Source organism: Manacus candei, unplaced genomic scaffold, assembly GCF_025592945.1.
Source record: "Manacus candei isolate 608988 ecotype Guabito, Panama unplaced genomic scaffold, ASM2559294v1 h1tg000049l, whole genome shotgun sequence".
Lineage (NCBI taxonomy): Eukaryota > Metazoa > Chordata > Aves > Passeriformes > Pipridae > Manacus > Manacus candei.
The window spans coordinates 15,632,976-15,657,145 of record NW_026138097.1 but is presented as its reverse complement, the minus strand read 5'-3'; the positions used below and the strand labels follow the sequence as shown (position 1 = coordinate 15,657,145).

Sequence of the window (24,170 nt, the reverse complement as noted above, 5' to 3'; positions counted from 1 at the left end):
ATTTGCTTGAGGGATGTTATTTGTGTAGAGCTGTCAAAAAGTGTGGGAATGGTGCTTGCACACAATGGTCAAGTGAATTGCCAGCGCGATTTCTGTCAGCTTTGAAAAGTGGCATTTAGACTTTTAAGTTACTCTGGGTAAAAAGTGTGTTAGGTATCGTGGGCATTTTATATGCTGATGTGCCTGAGTGACTTGTTAATTTGGTTCTAAAAGCGAAAGGTGTTTTGTGATTAATAGTGGAATTGCCAGCCTCTCATAAATGTAAGACTTCTCCACTTGCCAGCTCCTGGTAGATATTTTAACAGGTGCTCTCTTGAAACACCACAAATGTAGGTGTTTCAGGAATGGGGGCTTGCATCATCTGTCCTTTGAACATGGAGGATGATCAGCTATTGACAAACCTTTTTTTAGTTAATTTAGGTATGTGCTTCCTCCCTGAGGACGAGAGAAGCAAAATGTTCACATTGAAATGTAGGTGGCCGTTGCTTTTATCATGTGTGATTAGCTGGCTTTAACTCTAACCCGTGTTAGTCCTGTTTCATACAGCAGGTGATGTCAGTGTTCAGGTGTATCGGTACCTGGGAGTGCTTTGCTCAGAGCACTTGCATCACAGCAATAAATTCCATTACTCTGTTCAGGCTGAACACCTTCACACTGGTAACATTAGGGCTTGGACAAGGGAGAACTGCTTTGGAGTTTGCACCAATAAGCTACAGTACTTCCTTGTATTTCCTTTAGGGAGCAACATCACTTTTAGTTTGGACCACTCACGGATTTGGGTAGGGGAAAGAGCCTGGTTTAGGTTCCTCTTTTTGTTACACAAAGTGTATTTTCTTCATTAAATTAAGTTCATCATGTCTCAGTGCTCTTCGTGTTTTGAGGACAAGAAGCAGCCGGGACATGAATATCTGTGTGCTGTTCTTCATTCCTGTGTGCATTTTTTTTCTGATATTGATGCAGTTGCCGGTGTATTGAGGAAACACACAAGATGTCTGTGATGTCTTGTGCATGTGCTTGCCTGCTTCGTCCCCTCTTTCTCCCCAAATACATTAAGTTATCCTGAATTGGTTTTCAGCTGGATAACTTGCAGCACAACTCACATATTTAGCTGTGTATACATCCTTATGCTTTTGGGTGGAAGGGAGGAGAGCTGCAGGAGGAGGGTTGCTTTTTAAGTGAGACACTGAAGAATCAGGAAGGGGAAGCATGTGCCATAGAAGCCAGATGTAGAAGAGCTGTAGCTGGGTTACTAAGCGCTTCCATTTGTGAGGTTTGACTGTATTTTCCAGGGGAAGTACTATGAGTGCGATGACAAGTGCTCCTCTACAGAGATGAAACTTATGTCTTGTATTTAGTTGATTTGGAGAATATATTTCTTTTTGTCTGTTTTCTTAACCACTGCAGGTATCATTTGGTTTTCCTCCTTATCAGATGGCCCAGCCAGGTGTTGCTAAGTACATCTTACTACATTACCAAGTAAGGTTCAAGACTGTGGTCCTTGGCAGGTTCTGGAACCAGTCTTGGAGCAACTTCCCAGCCTTTACAGCAGATAGGTGGCTTTTCTGCTTGGTAAGGTCTCCTGTCAGTCTTTGAATGTCAGGAGCCTGACTGTCCATGCTTCGAAAGGGTAAAGAGAGCTCTACCACAGTGCCCCCTTTTTCCTATTGTAAACTTCCTTTATTGTTGAAAACTCTACTTTTCTTCAAAAAGTAAAGAATTTATTTTCGTATCAGTGCTACCTACACTTTATGGGAGAAATATTCTCCATCCTCTGTCTTTGTTCCTCCTTTTTGCAAAATGGCAGTGTCTCTTTGCTGAACACGAAGTGGCTACCACATTCGACCTAAGCAGGGGGTGAATTTCTAGGGGTGAGTGAAACGATCCGTACCTTGGAGTGGATGCCAGTTACCCTGGGAGGAAGCCATGCAGATTATAAACTCTGCAGGAAGGAACTGGCGGATTCTGTAAACTCCGCAGCCTCCGTAACTGCAGTTTCAAGCAGTTCCCAATCTCTACTTGCAAACCTTTTGGAACTTGTAAGCTCCTTAAATCTAGTGGCTGAGAATTTTCCATGGTTCCCTTTTCCCTCAAGAAAGAAAAAAAGTTAGAAATAAATGGCAAGGTTACTCATTTTACATGCTCAAAAGCCAACAAATGAAAGTTAAAGTGTTCATAGAACAATTAAGTGGACTCAGCTGAACGCAGATTATGCCCCGTTACAGTTGCTGTTACATGTTTAATGAATAAATAGATGTGTAAATAGTATGTAGAAGTGGAAAACGTGGCTTCATTTGAATCAACAGCAAAATTCTTTCAGGCTTCACTGGACTAAGATTTTATGCAGCATATATGCAGCTGAAAGCTCTTGAGCATTCATAGCATGAAAGATGCCAGGAAACTTTTGAAAAACTGAAACACTCATAGTGTTTTTCTGGGTTTTTTTGTGTTAGAAATTCTTACAGGTGTAGTTACAAAGTCAGTGCATCTGTTTTCAGTGCTTGTTTGATAAACAACAAACTGAATTTGTGATATAATAGCCTACTTTGGCTAAATTCTCTTCCATCCAGATTTTGGGCATCAGTGAAAGTATAGCTAGTGCTACAACCCTTTTCTAAATCCTGGAGGCTGTACTTTAACTTTCTCAAGTGTATTCACTCTGGTGAGTGGGAGGAGGACTTGCCCTTCCCAGGCTCGTCCTTTCCTGCAGGAAAAGGGGAATGTAGAAAATTCTCCCTGAGGATGGATCTGGGACAGAGATGGCCCCTGTGTGTTTGGGGCCAGAGTTTTTATTTGCACCATTGCATAACTTCTAATCTCCATAGGAAAAGATGCGGGTTAGTAGATTTGCAATGCCACAGACTTGCATACGGTCATGGTCTTCCCGATAGCCAGCATGTGCTAGTATTGCATTGTAGATGTACTGATGCCTTCCTGGGATCATCCTAGAGATCCAGAACAGAAGGATCTACTGTTGGCTGACTTTCGACCTCATGTGTTGGCAGCCTCTCTAGTGGTTGCACTGCCTGAGTCGACTGACTTGCAGTAAGTGTTTCCGTTTGTGTGCTCACTGTCTTTTCAAAATGATTGCTAAAAAATATTTGGGCCAAAAATAATCTACACTGAACAAGAAGATGCCAGCAGCATGTGAAAATTGCATGCTGTAGTTACTGTCCCAGCTAGTAATTCAAACAGAGCTGCACAGATGTGGATTAGGAAAGTCCAGACTGCTGATTTAAAAATTTCCACTATTTCTGGTAATGGATGTTTATATGAGCTGCCTAGTCCAAAGACCCAGGAAATGAACTGGTGGTGGTCTTTGTTTAATTCCTGGTATACAGATGCCAAGTGTTACGCTTTGATTTCCTACTCTGTAAACTCTTCAGGGCAGGGATCAGCATTCAATTACCGAGTTTTGAAAAGCCACCTAACATGCTGCGGAACCGACCTGCTCGGCACTGCCTCAGTATAAATGTTTAATTATAACTATCTTCTTACCCCATAGTGGAGCCTTTCCAGATACCAACGTAAAGGCATGCTGGGAACCTGCACTGCTGCTGCTGAGGTGTCTCCTTATAAACAGACAGCTTTGGTTCCGAGGTAGCATTTGGGCAGCTCTCATAGATGCCTTTTTTGCACATGAGGGACAGATTATTTATTTATTTTCTAGGTAGTATAGGTGCACGTATATACACATGTTCAGGGGTCTGTGTCTGGTCGTTTGGTTTAGAAGCAAATAAGCTCCAGGCTTTAATACATGTTTTAAACCATCATAGTCAGATCATGTCCTTCTCTCTCCATTTTGCTTTAAGTCTGTATGTAAAAGTGGCAAATGTCAAGGTTCTGAAATTAAGAAATTAGAAGAAGAGACTGGGAATAGAAAGATGTCATGCCCTCAGTACATCACCTTCCCAAGACTGAAATGAAGTGCAGTTGCTGGCTCTTACAATTCACAGAGTAATCTAATTCTGTTGCCTTGAATGGCTTGTGTTATAGTTTTAAACTGAATTCTTAAATCATCCTCAGAGTGATGGACATATCATTTGTTATGTTTATACAGCATGAAAGCATGTGGAGTAATGGAAACATCTAGAAATTAGACCTCCAGAGAAGACTCCCATTTTAATCAGGTTACTCACTTGGATTAAACCAACCTAAATTTAAAAAACGTGAGCTCAAGTACTAAACTAGTTGCATTTTCAGCACTCCAGGGCTCCATCTGGGAGTTTATCGGTGTGTTGTTGTAGTCTGCCAGCTTTTTAGAAGCAGTTTGGTGTTACTAAGGTTGGAATAAGCTGATGTCAGATTTTTGTCTACAGTGCATAGCAAGTAGAGGTCAAACACTTGTACAGCCAGTGATACTATGACTTGTTAAGAATGTACGCAGCAGGTCGCTTTTCAAAACATCTTTTGAAAAGCAGCCTGCGAGAGCAGTGCCATGTAGAAGAGACATGCATCTTCCTCTGGCATCAGCAAATGGATGCATCCTATCACATTGGAGTGCTGAGCATGTTTAGTCATGTTACTGTAATAAGCTCTGGGAACAGGAATGGGTTCTGCCCTGTTGTGCTTCAGGAAGATTTGAATGAATCTGACTGGTTTGTTCCAGGGAAACTCGTGTTTCTGTCTGCTGCCTTTGTGCTCAATACAGAGAAGGAAGGAGTTGAATTTGTTTGTTGGCTGAAGGGGGGTTTCTTTGCAGTTTGGGATTGCTAACATTACTTTATTTAAATTCTTATTCCTTAGAAGAGGTAAAACTAAAAGTGTGACTCCTAGAATTATCAGTGTTTCTGGTGCTGATAGTGTACAGACGTGCTTGGTTTTGAGACTCTCCTTTACCCAGATAAACTGAGTATTAGGGATCTTTCTTGTGCCTCCAGCCATAGCCTTCAGGCATCCCTGTTTCTCCTGCCCTGGTGAATCATCCTCCAACATACACAGATGTAAATTTTAAATGTGCCATGGTGGGGGTTATGATCTTTATCCGTTTCTTTTTTGTCTTAACACAGCTTATCCTGATAGCTCTCGAGGTATTTTCTAAATTTGCTGGGGGGTGTGTGTATGTCGCTGGCAAGTCTAGATCAAGCCAAGCACTGATCCTGCAGACACTTTAAACACAGATATAATTCTACTTAAATAGGTTGTTCCATTTAAGTCAAAATGCTGGCATGGGCAAAGTTAGGGGAAGTGTTTCAGGACCGGGGCCTGCATTTTGCTTTCAGGAAAAGTATTCCTGACTCAAACCAGAATCTTTAACCCATGTGAGCCACAGCTCCAAGTTTGTTTCACTGACTCGAGTTCCTGACCTGCATGAGGAGGCATTGCTCGGCCCAAGGAAGTGTCACAGGTTTTGCAGCCTGAGGAGAGTTCGCTTTGAAGAAAGCCAGCAAGAAACGTGGCCACGAAGCCAAACTTCTTCAGCATATGGTGTGTGCAAGAGTTAAATCAAAGTACTCCAGCAGCTCATGTGCTCTCTGTGTGCGCATAGTTTCCTAATCTTGACATGGGGTCTGAGCTGCAGGCTCCAAGGGTGTATGTGAAGTTGGCTTGGCTGTCACCTTTTCACTCCCCGGATCTGGCTGTGGCTCAACTCGGGGACACACCGCGCCACTGGGATTACCAGCTGCGGATAGCCAGCTGCCTAAAACCTGCTCTTGTGGGACTGGCTGGGCCGAAAGGTGCCCTGGCACACCTCACCTGCCCTCGCACTGTTTCTTGCCCTTGTGGGGAGCAGTAGAGGGAAGAAGTGCTGCAGTGGCCCCTCTCCTGTGCCTGGAAGATGTCTTGCACCCGCTTTGTGCACTTGGGTGCACTTTCTACTGCTGATCTGGATGCACTTTCTACTGCTCTGCTATCATCGTTTGGCTGGAGAACAGCTGCCTCCATGGATGGGTCTGCTTTAAAACAGGGGAACAGCTGTGCAGAGTGGTCTCTGGTGCTGGCAGGCTGTCTCTGCACGTGGGGGAGAGGAAGGGCAGAGCACGTGTTTTTCTCCTCTAGGTGACAAAGTCCTAAGGGCAACTTGTGCTTTGGCTCTCCGGGAAGAAAAGCTGCAGTTCCTTCAATCCACAGCATGCTGTCAAAAATTGCCAGGCATTTCTTACCAGAGGCTGGAAATGAAAGCAGCCTTTTTTTTTTTCACTTAGGTTTCTTTGGAAAGGCTGCCAGTGGCCACCTCGCTCCACCCTGCAGACGTGTGGGCGGGAGTGGGGGTAGCCGACAGGAGGGAACATCACCAAAAAGGCAGAGCGACTTGGCTCGTGGCCACACACAGGAGCAGGAACAGCTGCCTAGATGGCCCCCGGAGCCTCACTGATGTCAGCATAACCAGTGCTCCTTAAAACACAGCACTGTGTGTGGGGGGTGAGGGGGAACAAGGCTGGGAGCAGCTTTGGGGGGTTAAGCAGTACATAAAACAACCTCCGTGAATCTTACCCCCCCCCTCCACTTCAAACCAGACATTTACTTTCTATAGGAATGGGAAGGTTTTGAATGAATGAGTGAGAGTTATGAGAAATTCGTAAAACAAGTCACGGAAAGCAAGGAGGAGAAAGAATAGACATTGTAAAGTTTGTATGTGGCTGCAGCGTGTCTGTTTGCTTGGGTTTTTTCCTTTTAAGAAGAGTGTGGCTAGGAACAGTTTGGCACTGTTGGATAAATCTCCCCTATGTTGTCTCTGAGAACCTGTCACGCTGTGACAAATCATATTGTCAAACATCATATCGTGTTTGAAAAGTAGCTGGCTTGCCTTGGGATGCCGTATGAAATACGGCAGGATGTGGCATCCTGCAGGGAGCATGTCATGTGTGCTTGCCTGGCCTCCTGCGCGTGCTTGAGCGGAGGAAGGGAATGCACATCAGAAGACCACAGTTGTTCACAGCTTCCTTCCACTCCCCTTGGTTGTTTCAGGGAGACGGCACTTGGCATTACCCATGAGGTTTACCGATGCTGCCTTTCCTTGTATGTTGATGACCAGGTTCCCGATGGTGATGCCTCTGCATGGTTAAGGGGGAGAGGGGGGACTGTCTGTCTGACCTCCATGATGTGGGGTCAAAATTACCCCGTCACAGGTAACATACAGGATGAATGTGAGTTTCTCTCGGGCCTGAGATGGCTTCTTCCAGTTTAATAGCTAATACAGCAGTTTCTAAAAGTCACAAGAGAATCTGACATGTAGCTGGAAGTGTTGAGGGAAGAGGATACCAGCTTTTCCAGAACTGTGCAGCTCAGTCACAGAACGAGGTTGGACTGGACATGGAACTGGATTCCAGGGTGACGTGGTGATTGCAGCCTCTGCCGGCTTTGCTTCTTCCCACAGCTGGGGAGTTGATTTTCCCAGTAAGCCTGTGCCAGCACAGTGCTGCTCCGAGTCTTGTGGTGTTATCCCAACACAGAAGTCGTGCTTGAATTGCTTGCAAAGTGGTATGCAGCACGCAAATGTAGGCGACAGGGGTGAGCCAGCCTACCCAGGCTTGTTGCAAAGCTGAATTTGCAAAATACTGTCTCCATCAAGGGCGATGTAATAATAAGTTGCAGAGATTCCGTCTTGAAAAACAAGCAGCGTAACACAGGCATTCGGGGAAGAGGGTGTTGTGCTCTTTTATAAGGTTTATGCTTTTTATTAAATCAGGTTAACTTTACCGGTTGGATTAACATTTCCTATATCTTTCCAGAATTCTTGTAGTAATTAGGAAAAATGACAGAGGGTCACGGCCCTCGTATGGGACCAAGTAAGCATCTGGTCACATTCTTTTCAACTGGGACAGTGGCATGAAGAATTTCTTTACCGAAGGTCACAGAGGGAGACAGTAAGAGAGGCAGAAAAAGAGCTCAAGTGCTCTAAATCCAGTCTTGTGTCTCCACCATTAGATCATGCTTCCTGTCTAGGTAGATGAACCCACATAAAAACCTTGGTTCACAAACAGATGACATTCAAGTACTACCAGCATTGTAAAATACAGCTAGGACTAATATATTTGCTCTGACTTTCATCTTGAGTGCCTGGTGGAACACCTGTAAGTATTTACATTTTAACATGAGCTTTTGTGCTTGTGAAAGCAGACAGTTTGACAGCATTGACCTCTCACACAAAAGCCTGAATAAGTGATGAACTTCCAACAAATCCATGACCTGAACTCTGCTGGATGCATATTGAAGGCAACAAGTTAATATGGCCTGTGGCAATACCACAAGAGGACTGGCTCTGTGCTGGGCTCTTCTTCTAGAGGTGGTCCACAAGCGAGCCTCTAACCACTGTCCCTGCTCAAAGGCCTGGAAGTAAGTGTGCATGTGCTCGCTGGCTAGGTGAGGGCCTCAGGCAAATGTCTGATACAGAAAAGACTTAATTTTTTTTCTGGAGATTTCCCATCCTGCTGCTCTGCTCTGACCCTGTGCGATGGGCTTGGTTGGTGTTGCAGAGAAGGCAGAAGAGTGAATGTGTCTCCTCCCTCCCAAGCGGCGCACTTCAGAGTTTGCTGTGCTTAAATTAAATTGAGTGGTAGTTAAAACTTCAATTATGGGCAGCTCTGGAGTTGGATGTGTCTCTGCTGCAAGTGTGGTAACCACTGGCCATCAGACAGGGATGACAGCCCTGGTATAGTAACCTCTGAAATCACCCTGACCTGAATCACATTGAAGCTGTGGCTCTGGCGACGTTTCTTCAGGACCGCCCTGCCCTGGAATGAGTAGTTCCTGGTACCTGCTCCTCCAGTGAAACTTGGGTTCAGAGCGGAGGATGCCTCCTCAAGCTGACAGAAATGCCTCTGGATCTGTGGTATAAGGTTTTTTTAGTTCTGTGCGAAACTGTGGAGTAAGTCAGGCTGCATTTTTTGCCTGCAAAACTGAAAGCCAGAGGGAGTCCTGCTTGTGACTAGTACCAAGTCACACTAAAAGCCCATCTAGCCTAAGATGCTGATCGATGTGGATTTATCAAAACAGAGTATGGCAAGAGGGCACCTATTAATGATGCTTTCCTGATAGATTTGCAGTCTATCAGCAAAATGCAGCTTCTGGAATCTCTTGAACCAAGGGGTTTCAGTATTCAGGTTCAAGAATGCTTTTTTTGTGAGCTTGTCCAGTGGCTTTTTAAACCTATACTGACACTTGGTATGTAGTGATGCTGAGTTTTGCTGTTTATCTACATGCTCCATTGGAAAGGAGGTGAAAAATCGATTTTCTAAACCTGCCATTTTATGCTTCCACTTAATACCTTTTAGGACTTAGATTAAGGGAAATAGCAAGTATTCATTAACTACCAGCCTTCTCCACACCTTTCAGTATTTTGTGGCCCTCTGCTGTGTCACCTCTGTGGCCTTCCTCCCAGGCTGGAGTCCTGATCTGAGTATCCATTATTATGCAGTTGTTCCATACTTTTAATTACGTTGTTCACCAACACTTGTTAAAGCTTTGGTTTGCCTTGTTAACATCTATCACAGACACATGCCAGAAGTACTTTATTTGCCTACGTATTTATTGCCGTAAGACATATACTTGGACAGTATTAAAGATTTCCAGGTGCTGCTATGATTCTCCATCAGCTTTTTTGGGAAACTTTCTCAATGTTGACAAGTTGCAGTCAGAAGATGCTGATTGGTGAGGTTCTTTGCAGGTCTGGCTCAGTTACTTCTATCCTGATGGCTTGAGAACTGCTTGTTTACATGGTGCTTTGCTTGCTGCTTTCCTTCCCAAATACACTGCTGGTTTCTAAGAGCAATGTCCCTGCATCCCTCCACTTCATATGCCCCTTCCCTCTCTCCCAGTACCCCCCCCCCCCCCCCCCCCCCCCCCCCCCCCCCCCCCCCCCCGCTACCTCCGTACAAATGGCAGTCTGAGGCATGCCCTGTGTATCTAAACCTTGAAGAATGCAACTTGTCCAGAGACAAGGGACATTTGTCCTTGCCAGTTCTGGGAGTATTTCTTTAGGATCTTTAGGATCCACTCCACAAGTGATATTACCCCCAATAAGGTTTGCCTGCTTTCCAATGCTTGACTGCTGATTGGGGATGATGACTAGGGTTCATCCATCCGTTTAGTCTCAGCAGGTATCAGAGGAATTGTTTTGAGATCACAATCACAGAATTAAAATGTTTATTGATGTAACTATGCTATGTTTCTATCCTTTTTTTTTTTTTTTTTTGGTAGTCTGCCAACCCACTTGTTCGCCTGTAGGACTGGTCCATGTTGGTGGACCTCAAGATCTTAATTTTTGCAACCAAAAGAAGTTTGTTTCAGTACTGACCTTACCACTACTGTTTACTTATATTAGATTGTTCCCAGGGTGCTTTACAAATTGGTGCCTACAAGGCTAATGAAATGCAGTCACTTCTGAAGTGGGGAGTGAGAAAGGAGAGGTTTAGATCAGGTCATGCTAACCCCTTTCTCTGTGTAAAGTGCTGCACATTCTTCACTACTGACATGGCCTAAAAAGGAACCTTTGCTTTTAAAGCCCTACCTTAACCTGCCTACCAAATGATGTGTACTGCTTGATTTGTGTTTCAGCTGATGAAAACTTTATTCCGACTTGCCAGAACTGGGAACTTAGTTGCAAGGGAGACGGTAGTGATTTCAAACCTTTTGGTATGAAAGCCTTTCACAATGAGAACTCAGCTTTATCTAGGTTACTTACTCCCTTTATTAAGCCTCTCAGGATTGATGAAATGTAGTGGTCTTAGGAGAAACAAGCCTTGTTCATCATGTAGTACTGATTTATAAGTATAATCTTTGAAGGTTGCTGTGTGTAAAGCCATTCCAATAAGCTGTTCAGTGCTTAATGCTGAGCTCTGTGGCTTCTCTGAATTATATAGCATTTGGAAGTAGCATACATATGTGTTTGGAGAAAGGCAAACTTTCCATTTAAACTATCAAGTTGTGGTTGTATTTCTTATTGTTGAATTTAGAGCTCCTCTTTTATTTCTCTGCTGCTGCTCTAAGCATTTAGTATCTTAAATTTAAATTTAATATCCTAAAGGCCCTGTGAGGAGCAAGGAGTGGAACCCTAGTATGGCATATGCTTTGCAGGTGTCTCTCTGTTCTTGGGTGTTAGATCAGGAAAACCTAAAAATAAACATAAAATTAAGTCATTGTGTATGTGTAAGCAGGAGGGCATGTTTATGTTGCTTTAATTAGAACTATTTTCCAACTGCTTGTTTTCTTAGAGTATGTATTCTAAATAATAAAGATTTTAAATACCTTAAAGGTATGCCTTAAAGTGCTAGGCCAAAATGCTGATAAGGACTCTTTGTATTTGTCCCTCTGTCTTATGAAAGTTCAGTTTTGGCTCGATCAGTTCTCTTCTCTGGATTGCTGTGCCGCCGATTCAGTTGTGCTGGCACAAGGAGGGAGAAGAAGACATAGCAGAGAAGGACAGGACTTCTGATTGCAGTGCAGGTACAATAGGTTTTAAAAGCCTGTGCAAGCACCATTAAAAAGGCTGGTGCTCAAACCATCAGAACCATCATGTCTTTCAACCGAAGCAGGGGCCAGGATGAAAAGTAGAAGAATCAACTGGAATGCCCTTTTGTCAGTTTATCTTTGAAGGGGCCTCAAGCCAACCTTGGATGAAACAAGATGCATTGCCTCCTAGGGTGGATCCTTGAATCCATGCAGCAGTGTTGCTGGGTTGATGGATTTCTGTACACGGAGCCTAATCCAAGCTCTTCTCCATGGGTGGGGGGTGATTAGCAATCTCTGTTTTTATCTGTCCTTCTGCATAGGAACTACATCTGCTGTGTTGTTGGGCTTAGGATCTTTGCTGGCTTGGAGCTGTGGTGTTGAAAAACCAGCACAACTATTTTGGATTTTTTTTTAAAGATTTTAAAGATTCTTACCTTCATTCTGGCTTCCAGCTTCGTTGAAGTGAGCATCCACTCCATGGCTACTGTCAGTTCATGGGTATCTCTGTGCTGTAATTCCAGTAACTGTAAGAGTGGCAGGCTTATGTTAATAGAGTCACCTTCCCCTGCCCCTCACCTTTTGCTTTTCCCAGTTGCCACTGTCAAACTTGCCCCCCCCCCCAAACATTGTGGTGTTTGCCTTTAAAGACTGCATTTAACACCACTTGTATTCAAGCTTTTTCCCTCCACCACTTCAGGGCAAGTATTCTTCCAGGTATGTGACTACAAACAATGCAAAGGGAAAAATCTCAGTGGAGATCTGTGCATGATGTTTTTTATCTCTTTGAAGCTGCTTTTTTTTTAAGCGTCTTTTGATATTTAGGTATTTCCTCCCAGCCTTCCCCTTTCTGGTGTGTCTTTGCCTTAATAACTAAAAAAAAATCATCATGATGTTGAATTACTGACTTCAGAATGGTTTCCTTGGCAACCTAAATGGCATTTGACATCACAGGATGAAGAAGCAGCAAAATCAGCTTAAAGAAGGGTGTTTGGGCTTTTTGTTTTGGTAATTTGTTTACCCCCTCACCTCTGGCAGCTCATTGCTGCTGTTGTAATCTTCCAAGATGCTGATACAAGGGTTTATGGGGTTTCTCTGTAAGCCTTATCTCTAAAATGTTCTGAGTAGCCAGTCCTCTTTCATTTTTTCTGTCTTTCGAGAATCCTACCTCACCAACTTTTGTTTTGGTCAATAAAGGGGAAACAAACCATAGGCTTTCCCTGGCATGGGAATGAGCAGCTGAAGGAAAGGAAAGAGCTTCTGGAGAGGTGCTGACCCTCAGTGCAGGTGGCACAAAACTACATGCTGTTTGTATCAAGAAGCTTGAGAGTTTTGTCTGTGAAGATAGTCTCATCTTCCCACGTTACCACACATTCTTTGTTTACCCTCTTGATGCAAATCTTGTTATTGCATTAGCTGTGCAAAAAATTCTAGAAATCAGGTCTCCTTTAGCTGTTCTTTCTGTTTGCAAGTAAATTTCCATCTTCAGAGAGTATCTTTCTTAAGCATGCTTGATATTGTAAGGAGATCATGTTTCATTATGTAAGATTGTGGTCCAGGTTTTGTTCTGACTGGACTAGCAGAAATCTGGTGCAGTTTTGCCAGTGACGGGTCAGCATCTTTTGTGGAAGAAGCCGGTTTGAGTAGCAAGTATCAATCACAGCCAGAGACACCAGCTTGAAGAAAACAGGAGTGAAGACTGATGTAGGTTTTGTTGGAATGCCCAAGATAGGGAACTAAACATACGCTAAAAGCCAAGTAAGTGAAAAAACTACAGTGGCCCATTTCCAAGAAAATTGTCTTGTTGCAAAGGAACTTGGACTGTGAAGGGTCCTTATGGCATCTGCACACTTAATACAGGCTCTATCAGTAATTATCATCAGTTAAAATAGTCCCTTTTTTTTTTAGATTTTTGCGCTTATTTTTTTTTTATAACTGTTTGAGGGAGTAGCATGTAAAACAGGGCAGCATGTAGAAATCTAAAACTCCAGCCAAAAGACACCTTCTTTTTATGTCTGCGTGTTGCAGCTGTCTATCTATTGGCAGCAGGCAGCCTGTGTAGACTGTGAGGTTTTAGCACTAAAGTGTGGAAGAGTGAATTAAGGGGTTCTGAACTTAAAATATTCTTCTCTTCTAGGGAATTTCAGTCCTCACCATTGCTTAGTTATTTGTGTGGAGACTGTGTGTAGGGTTGTTTTCTTTCAGTAACTCCTTATATTCACAATATGGTAAACTGAGACAGGTTGGTAAATCTTCACTTTTCTCAGTTATTCTGCAGTTTAGTAATCAAATGAATTGGAGTCAGTTGCATGAATACTCAGCTGGGAGGAAATGCAAAAAAAGAACATAGATCTCTTTTGTTATGGGAAGGAGAGGAGGAAAGAGGGGATTTCACTTTTTCACCGTGAAATAGACTTTTGTATAAGCCAAATAAATGCTTTGTCATAGAGATGTCAGCATGGGACATTTTGTTTCTGCATAAATTATGGATAGCATCATAACACCTAGGGCTTTGTTACACCTTTTAATCTCCCCGTGTTACACTTGGAAAGGCAGAGGATTTTGTGAAATGAGCCAGTGTAGCAGCATCCCTCCAACAACTCGACCCTGAGTTTTTGCATTTTGGAGGAAGCAGATGCACAGGTTCATACCATGTAAGCAAACTGACAAGGGCAAAGTGTAATAAGGCATTGGAGACTTTCCATTAAAACTTTTTTTTTTTTTTAAATTACTTCATGCATTCAGTTATGCAGGTGTTGTCAGAATAGAGAGTGGAAACTGTGTCCACGATGCTCTGAGAAAAAGGATTTGGGTGATCATCTCCATCTTCCTTGCAGGCTAAATCCGTGCCTTTTGCTTAGGATTTTCATTATTCCAGCCTAACCTGAGATACGGTTTTCCTTTCAGCCGAGACATTTGTGCTGCTGTAGCTGTTACATCTGTACTGGCCAGGCAGAGAAAGCCAGCACGGGCAGTTCCATGTGCTGATGGTACTGCTGCCTCGCTGGCCAGGGCTGGGTTTCTTCTCTGACTTAAAAAGGTACAGCTGAAGTCGTTCAGCTTTTCTGTGCGTGGATGAAACCAGAATTTTCTCTTCATAGAAAAGGTTAAACCTTGTAAGCATGTAAGTTTTTTAGTGTGCAGAAGCTGCGTGGTGGTGCTTCAGCAGGTTTCAGCTTTCTTTTTGTTGTTTTTCATAACTTTTCCCCATAACTTTAAAGGCCTTGCTCTTCGTGAGGCTGGTATTGAAGGGAGTGGAAATCATCCCGGGGAGAGGAAAAGGACAAGCTAACCTTGGCACCTGGGGCCTGGCTATTATGTTGCACTTCCTCTGCGGGGCGGCGCGGGGCGCGGGGCCGCCGGAGTGATGTTCTCACAGCAAATGGAGGAAGTTCCTCCAGCAGCAGCAGCGCTTCTGGATCTCCTCTCGCCTGGGGGATGGGGCAGGGTGGTGAAAGAGGGTTTATACAAAGCACCGAGGGGAGGGGAGGAGGGAAAAAAATCCCCCAACAACCGGGATCCCTCAAGCTACGTGCAAAGCTCGGCAAAACTTTTCGGAACTGTAAATACTTCGAGAATCCACCTTTGGGCGAAGGGTTGGGGAGCGAGGGAGTGTTTCCCCGGCGCTGCTGGCGGCAGGGAGGTACCACGGGAAGGAGCCGGGGAAGGATGGAGGAGGGCGGCCGCTCCTCTCCCTGGTTGCTGACTAAACAGTTATGTCAGCTGGCAGTCGGCGCGGCCTGGGGATTTGCGATAGAGCTCCTGGAGGGTGGGGGCGGCTGCGCGGGGGAAGGGAGGGGAAGGGCTGGCCCTGCTGCAGCCACTGCTGCTCCTGCCTCTCCGTCGCCCTCGTGGCAGGGAGGCCTGGGTGCTCTGCCCTGCGGTGTGACCCCGGGAAGTTTCTACGGGGATGCGCCTGCGTCCCTGTTTGTTTGGACGCTGGTGCGGTGCCTGGAATAGCAACCCCAGCCCGCTGGGGAGTCGTCCTGTGCGGGGAGCACGTTCTCGACGCCCTGGTACCCGTGCCTTCCTCGCCTGCTGCGTCAGAGCCCTCCGGAGCACGTGCCTCTGCCAAAATTGCCAGAGCCTGTTGCTGGGGCGTGAGTAGCACGCTCCCCTCCGAACTCAGTGCTGCCTGTGGATGCTCGGTTGCTGGACGTGTTTGCCCCTCTGCCGGGCTCTGGCTGGTGCTCACAGTGACAGTGCGATGTGCAGAGCAGCAGCAAGGCTTGGGCAGTGCCCTGCCTGTGGTCTGCCGCAGGTAGAGGCTGCCCTGCCTAAGCATGGCCTGGCACTGTTAGGAAGTAGAAAGGGAATTCTGGCTGCTGTTCAAGTTTAATGTTTCCTTTCTTGGCCTTGGAGGCAGATGGAGGCCAGGGTAGCCCTTGAACAGAGCAGGAGGTATTTATAATGATTCTCTCAAGTCAGTAATGTTCAAATCCTATTTTTCTGTTCCTCTTGTTTTGTTTTCCATAAATCCTGTGCTATAAAGCTGGAACAGCCTTAGAACAGCTGCGGCTTTTCACCCATATGCTTCCCTCCCCTCCACCCCCTATTAGGTGTAAGTGAAGGATGGGTTGAATGTGAATCACCTCCATACCTATTTCACTTCTCCTGTCCCAGCAGTGCAAGACAGAGAAGGACCCTGTCCTGACAGGCAAAAAGGGTGTGTGTCTCAACTGTTTGAGGTCAACTGAGTTAGCCAAACACAATTTAAAAAAAAAAAAAAAGCTCTCTTGATGCTCCTTAAGGTACAGCCTCCTGTGTCCGAAGCCATGTTTGTGGCTGTGCTAGACTAGTTAATGTGTTAACCTGCATCTTAATGAACATTAAGGTAGACTTTTAGTAATGTTAATCTGACTCAACTGAGCTACCATGGTTGTAAGTCATGAGTGAACCTGTCTGGTCCACATGGACAAGTTTGCTGGAGGCTTTAGTTAGCAGGACAGCACTAGTCAGTGTTTCTGATGGTCTAAAAGTGATTTAGCTTCTTTTTTTTTCCTTTTTATTTTGCCAAAGCTGAGAATGCCGTGAAATATGAGTGAAGGCTGTAGAAAAATGTTTATAATGTGATGTGGAAATACAGATCTCACCCAAGAGCTGCTTTGTTGTACCTTTGTACTGCTCTCATCACCTCAGTGCAGTTCTCAGCTGGGTGTGTTGTGCCTGGCACTCCTTCACAGCACACCTGGGTGCCCTTTTATGCACAAGTCAAGCAGTAGCGTGATTTCATAGGGCCTTGCGATACTTTGCCAGGTGGCCTTACCGATGAGCTGGGCAGCTGGACTGCTGTCAGTTCTCAACAGCATAGGTGTCTGCAAGCCATTGTGGGAAGGTTATAAAGCACTAAAGTATCTGAGTGACACCTCAGTCTCCATTCTGCTTTAAACACTCCACTTGTGACAGGCCACAAGAGCGAGCACTTCATGGGAGTGTGTTCAAATTGATAAAACTTGAATCCTTAAATACCTAGTTTCTTCCTCTGCTTATTATAGGTAAAAAGGCTTCTTTGGTGGTGGGGGTCTTTTTTTGAGCAGAGAAAAAAGTCTCCAGGAGTCAGGAAGCCACTCAGAAGTTACTTTTGAGCCACATGTACATCATCTGTATTTTAAAGCAGTCAGATTGCCCGTGGCTCTATGAAAATGGAATTATTTTGAAAAGAGAGGGGTATATAACTGTTTAAGTGCCTAGGCATATGGTCTGAAATGCTGAATAACCGCAATTCTCGCTAACTTCACAAGGAACGCTTCTGGAAACGGCTCTTGATGCACTGGGTACAAAGCACTACAAGTGCGGGTAAACAGTTCTTTAAAATATTTTGGCACACTGAGAAAACTTGAGAGAGTGCTACTTGGAAGCTGAACACTTGACTTTTTGTGGATAAGATCAGTTTAAATAGGTGTGTTTTTCTTCCTTCTGTGTGTATGAGAGAGGGGAACAGGAGGGCAAGTAAAAAAATCAGAGGAAAAGACCTCGTTGCTGACTGGGGAGACTTGTTTGACCTTCTGAGCCCTGTGCACTTGTCTGTGGTTTCCAGCCAAAGGCTCTCACTTTGAGAGCGCCTTGCTCCTCGTGCTGAACTATTTTTTGACGCACTGAATGAATGCAATATGTTAACACTCCTGTAAGTCCCAGAATTGCTTGGCTGCCCCTTGCCCTGCCTGCCTTGCACTGGCTGAAAAGGTACCATTGTTTGTTCTGCAAACAGTGGGTGATGGTTGTTTCCAAGGTGACTATGGCACTGTTGCTGCCCTCTAGTACAAAAAAATTGGCATTAAACACCTGAGAGCATCCCACTGTCACCAGAGACAGTGGGAGGGAGGGAGGAAGGAAGGAGCAGTTTGTTAGAGCTGTCTGGGATGGATATTAGAATACAAATGGAGAAAATGCCAGTAAGCTAAGAAGGGATGATGTATACATTGAGTTTGTGCTACTAAACATTTTTCCTAAATAGTGCATGGATACAGCTATTGAAACCTGGTTGTTGCTAAGATTGTGTCTCTGCTAAGAAGAATTTATGATAAATTTAAGGTCTTTCAATCATACTTATCAACTGTTGTAGTTGGAGTTCACAGTAGTAATATTCTACTTTTTCACTTGATTGATAGTATGCTTTCAAGACTGCTCAAGCAAGGAAAGCTAGAAGGAAACACTCTACAGTTCTGCTTGGTCTGTAGATTTTCAGACTGTTTTGGAAAACAGTTATTAGGAGATAAAATATGCATTCCCCAGAAAAAGAACTGCAGCAGTCAGTTCTTTCATTGATTTTGTGTATTCTTGAAAGGCCTGTGGTACTCAGAACAGGGACTTCTTTTGAACTGTCTAGGTGGATGGATTAGAAGCATTTTTTCGGTCTTCTCCCTGTGCTGCCTTCCCATCTACTCATGCAGCTGTTTGGGAGGTGGTGGGGGGGAAATGAGTCTAAGAAACAAAACAAACCAACACTTCTTTTTAATTGGTCATGGATGCTGCTAGCAGAACTTTGCCTCCCCCTGCATGAGGTTTAGTACAGTTCATATGCAGGTTTCAGTAAACATTAACCACTTTTATCAGGGCTCGCAGCATGCAGAATGGTTAGCAAAGAGCATGCACTGAGAGAGACAGAAAAAACGAACAAGTCCAAGGTCAAAAGGATGGTAGTTTTTCCCTTATTAAAATAAGGGGTGGTGAAGGTTGACAACAGTTCGTGGAAAAAGTAGGCTTGTGTGAAAAACATGGTTCTTGTCCTTAGGCTTTTGTCTGGGTGAGAGTTTGTGGGGGTACTGAGCATTTTGAATTTTTCTTCCACTCTAGTGAGATGACCAGAACACGTCAGCCCTCCTCAAACTCTTGCTGACTGACAGCTTGAGCTCCTCGTGACTCAGATCAATCCAGAGCAACGCTTGTTGCATCTTTATAGGGGCCTGCTCCTACCCAGCATCCACAAAGATCCCACTGACTTGAGAGTGCACAGCTAAACAGAGATCACAATTTCCTCCCTTCTGTGCCTGCAATTACACAAAGCCATCCTGGTTAGGGAGGGTGATTAAGGAACTGTGGTCTAGCATTTTGCCTCATCTTTCTTTCTCTTTGGATGTTTCTTTATTGCTTTTGAGGGGTGCAGTGCTGCTAATTTTTCCTGCAGAATGAATTCTGTAATGATTAAAAAATAGTTAATCAGCTTAGCAAGGAAAATGGGGTAATTTGTGGGTAAATTAATGAAACGATTTTGAGGTGTGGAAAAAAAGGCATTTTGAAAAGAACATGTAACTTGGCCTAATGAAATTTGTTGAAGCATCTGATGCCACAGTTCAAACTGTAAGTTATTTTTAATTGTGCAAATCAGCATATCCTGCCCCTCCTAGCTCCATTCAAATAATACTTTGCAAAAGAAGGAAGCAGCAGCATTTGCCTGCATATTTCCTAGAAAACGGCATCATTGAAAAGTCGTACCTCATTGGGAAAACACAGGTTTACTTAAATGATACATCAAACACAGAAGAAACACAAACCGTCTGTGGCTGGTCTGACAGTAGTTTGAGAAACACCCTCTGCTGCATGCCCCTCAAATAAGAAACGTGTGCGCACAGTTAAAAATCTCATCTTTGTGGTGACACAAATGATTCAATGCAGGAAACGAGAGGAATCTCATTCAGCAGTTAAGCATTTGTGGGGCGGGGGTGTGAGGAGGTCATGGTGTTCAACACACCCGGTTAGAAACCTTCAGGCTCCTCTCCTTACTGCATGTTATATTGATTTAAATCTGGGCTGATACTAGACACATCAGCACAAGAGGCAAATCCCATCCTGTTCAATCCACCTGGATTAGATGGGGAAAGAAAAGAAAGACAAAGAGACTTTTTTGTTCGTTTTAAATTTTAACTACAGGCATTACCCATCCTACTCAAAACCGTCCCTTGTCATGGGAGATGTAAGGCTCAGCTCTCGCATCCTGCTGGAACTGAGCTGTGGGGTGGCTAGGCCAGTGCATGGAGGAGGGCCACCACCAGGGTTGCAGTGGTGGCCCATGTTCTTTATCCTGCAGTGGCAGCATGGTCTCAGGGCAGGCAGAAGGAGAGCTTTAGATGCAGGCTTGCAATTATAGCTTCTTGAAAGATGCCATAGTTCATCTAAATATAAAATACGGACTGTGGTTTTGGTCTGAAATATTTGTGGGATTTTACCAAACCACTACAAACAAAGTAAACAGCAGTGAAAAGTGACACATTTCAGGCAGGATTTATTTTTTATTTTTGTTTTGCAAGGTGATGTGGAGACTTGTATTCTGTGATTCAGTGTTCAAAGGAAAGACAGTTCTCAAATGGAGTACTTCTTTTTTCATCTCTTATTCACAAACTTCCCAAAGGGTTTTATATTAAAGTATTTCAGGAGGCTGGGATGTGATTTCCTTTTTAACTCTGTTGATGTTCTCTCACGACTTCCCAGGTGTTTTTGCTACTGTCTTCAAATTTAAAACAAACAATTTCCTAATATGTCGATCATGTGTTTATTAGAAGCCTTTGTAAGGCCTGTAGAGGGAAACCAAATCGTGTGTGCCACTTGAATTCTAAAATACATTCACTTAGTACTAAGGGCAGGTTTAATGGGAGCATGTACTGAGCATTAAGCATATATGTAAACTTTTGCCTTGCTTGGAAACTGACCAAGGAATAAAATCAGTTTTTAGATTGCTTTGATGCCTCTGCAAAAGCATTTGCAGTTTTGTATTTGCTTTATGTCTCCAACTGATAACCAGCACTAACGAAGTGGCTTTTTAAACAGTTTTATTGAAATTCTTTGTGCAACTGCAGCGCAAACTTTCTTGCAAAAGCAATCATTTACAGTGCACAGCTGGTAAACAAAAGCATTACCGTTCATTCTCCAGCCCCCCAATAGCTATTGCTCAGTTCTCACCACTGTAGCTCCTAGTGTTTATTCCTTGACTCCAGTAGAGCTGCAGGTTTTTGCTGCTCGTAGCACTGAGGTGTAGGAATGGCTCTCTCTCTCTGTGGAAGAACCACTCATCCTTTTTTTTGTTGTTGTTTGTTTGGGTTTTTTTAAATCTCTTTTACTGTCAGTCTGTGGGACCACAGTCCTGTTTCCCTCTGAATCATAAAAGGCTTTTAAAGGACTGTAAGGTGCACTGGAGGTAGGAAGAATTACGTGCATCCCTTTTTTAGATTCCTTTGCAAAGGCTTCAGTGCAAGAGACAGTGCAAGACTCTATTAAGTCTCTTTGCACACAAAGTCTTTTAATGACAATATAATGGAGAGACTCTTTCTGTCACAGCCATTACAAAAAATTTCTGTCCTCTGTCCTTAGCTGGGCTTGCCTTTGCCAGGGAAGACAGTCTCGTTACTCCAAAACTGTCGTGGTTAGTTTTTGGCTTGATAGAAAACTGTTATTGGGTGAGATATGAGACCTCTGTGCTGCATAAGCGCTAGGAGGAAACAGGGTGCATCCCCCACTGCAGCCTCAGGGCAGCCAGGAATGCTTGGGGAGCCTTTTTTTTAATTTCCTATCAGTGTACAGGTGGGCCTCAATTTCTTTTGCCTCTTATGGAAACTTTCACTGACTCTCCCACTGAACTTTAGTTACAGTGTATGATTTGGGAGTTTTTTGTTTTATTACTAAGCTCAGTGGAACAGAGCAGGTGACAGGTATTCGTTAATAAGCCATGCTGCTTAGCTCCAAAAGGAGCACTTTTGCATTGACTTGTATGGGTGTCTCATGGACCTTAGGGGCAAGCCAGGTTCGGTTTCAGAGATGCAGATGGCAGGTGTGTTTGAGGCAAGCTGTGGTACCCAGCATTTCAGCTTCAGGAGACAGAGCTCCCTAGGCTGAGGGCAGACTGCATAGCATGCTCCCATCCTGCAGCAAGACCTGGGCATCCACAGACCCGTCTGGGCTTCCCAGTGCAGGGTGCTGACCAGATAAACTGTCCAGATGGACTACACGTAGACTACTGGCTGTGAACCGAGCGTCCCCCATGCAAGGTAGCATGGGGCTTGGAGATGTGGCTTAGTGCACAACAAAGTCACTGCTTCGCACAGCTTAAAAACCTGGATTGTTTCAGTCTTTCAGCTCTCATGGAGGGTCTTACATTCAAAGCACTAATGATTTCCTCGTTGAGACCCAGACTCTTTAAATTTTTATTAAAGGGATTGTCTGTGCTGACATTTAGCTAGCACCAGATGTTGGCTTTTAGTTACCAGTGTGGAGGTGGCATAGCTAATAAAGGCAAGGATAAGAAACTTGTGAGAAACTGACTGTCAGATGTGGCTTTGTATACTGCAGCTTGCGTGATGTCTGTCGCTTCTTCATGGGCTAGAGTTCTACAAGAAAGCTTTTTTTCTTTCCTTCTTCTTTTTCTTCTATACTCTTGACTGGCCAAGTGTTTTCCAAGCACATGTCTTTTTCAGGTGGCCTTGCTCTTTTGTTAGAGACTAGCTAATGGAGGGAGAGTGCAAAGAGAGCTCAGTGGCAGATTTGGGTTTTTTCTCTTATATTTTGGTATTTCTTCTGAACATAGCTTTCCTGTAGATCATACTTCTCCCCCTCAACCTCTTTTGGCCATACCCTCCCTCAGAAAATGTCAGCAAGCGATTGTTTCCTTTGCAGAGCTACAATCCCCTAGACAGAGGCTTTTCCAGTTTTATGAATGCACCATTTGTTGCTGAGGGCACAACTGTTCGATATAACTGGCTGCATCCCACTCTGCTTGGGACCAGCATGCACTACAGCCAGGCTATGCATAAACCAGATTTTTGTATTAAATGGCACCATTTTGTCCACAGCAGCAGTCTGTCTGTCTTTTGTGTGCACGCGTGTGAGACTTGCAGTTTTCAGATGCAAAATACATAAAGAACAGCAGTTTTGCAGAAATACGTGTTACTCAGTGAGCGTACCCTGCTATTTTAAGGTTTATTTTTCTTAGGGAGTTCCTGACAAGTGATATTTCTTCATTATTTTGTGTAGGCGGGCCGAGGCAAAAGCACATTTTGAAATATTTTATAAAATGGATGCATGGTATAATATTACAAATGTAGTTGTTTTGTTGAGGACATACTCAATTATAACTTAACTGAAAATATATGTAGCACTTTGTATGTGCTCATTTGTGTTTTATTGTATGTCATCAACCACATCTCCACTCCCCCTCCTTCCTTAAGTGCCACAGGGCTGGAGACTGTGTAGATATAACCACTTAAAGATGCACTGTGCTTTATATTTTTAATTATGTCTAGGAAATATCATCTGATGTCAAACCTGACACTTTTTCTCACTGCCTGCCCCGCTTATCCCCCTTCTAAGGTCAGGTCAGCACAATTTACTGTTTTCGGGAGGGCTGCTGTGCTGGGTCAGGATGTGTCGGGGAAAGCTGGAGAGGCTGCATGTCTTTAGTATTTCCTAGCCCAGGTTTCTACAGTGTACACACATCTGCAACTTTTGGTTCACAGTTAAAATAATGCAACACCAGCTTTCTGGCAGACCGGGAGGTGCATGAGGAGTAGGCAGATGCACAGTTGGGGGTTAGTGGGTACCATGCTGGTTGCATGCCATTTCTCTGTCATTTCCCTCTCAGTCCTGAAAAGCTGCTTTTGGAAAGTGCCATCTCTATTCTTAGTTACATATAGCAGGGATGCTGCATGAGGCTCTGGTCCCAGCAGCTGAATTGCAGCTTAGGGTTTTAGTTCATGCTGCCTGTCTCATTTGTCTCAATTCCAAGAGTTTCTCCTCAGAAGCATAGTGGGCTCCTTTCCCTATCTCTATTCTCTCATACCTGTCGAGTCCCCTCCAACAAATAAGAAATCTTCAAAGCAAGCCCATCAGTTTAGAAATTACTCAGTCGTGCTTCAGTAAAAATACTTTCTGTGCTCCATCATCATTGTGTTTAAGAAATGGGGAAAATTGGAAACCTCTGGTTTCCCCTCTTTAATGAAGGTGGTACTGATTGGAGATGAGGATTCCCCACCCCACCCTCCTTTGGGTGCCTGAACGTGTCTGGGCATTGGTCAGGCTTGCCTGAAATGTTCCTAACTCGTCCACCAAAAAGAAAATATAATTAAAAAAGACAGCTGTTGCAGCCTTTCCGTGGAGGTTTCCACACACATCCCCGCCTCACCATGTTCCTTCTTATATTCACTGCCCACATAATGTTACCCACAGGATGAGGGTGGGAAGGGGAAGCTTGTTCTCTCTCATGTGACTGCAGCATAGTTAATAATTGTACCAGCCTTCAGGGGCTCGCGTGACCAAAGGGATTGATCAGATTTGTAACCGGACAGAAGTTTTTCAGGCACATC

The 24,170-nt window shown here is 44.2% G+C and overlaps 1 protein-coding gene across 6 annotated transcripts in view; it reads left to right on the top strand.

Annotated features, from left to right (window-relative positions):
- The window catches only part of RREB1 (ras responsive element binding protein 1), a 124,928-nt gene that overhangs the window by 7,016 nt on the left and 93,742 nt on the right, over window positions 1–24,170 (top strand). The window lies entirely within an intron of this gene.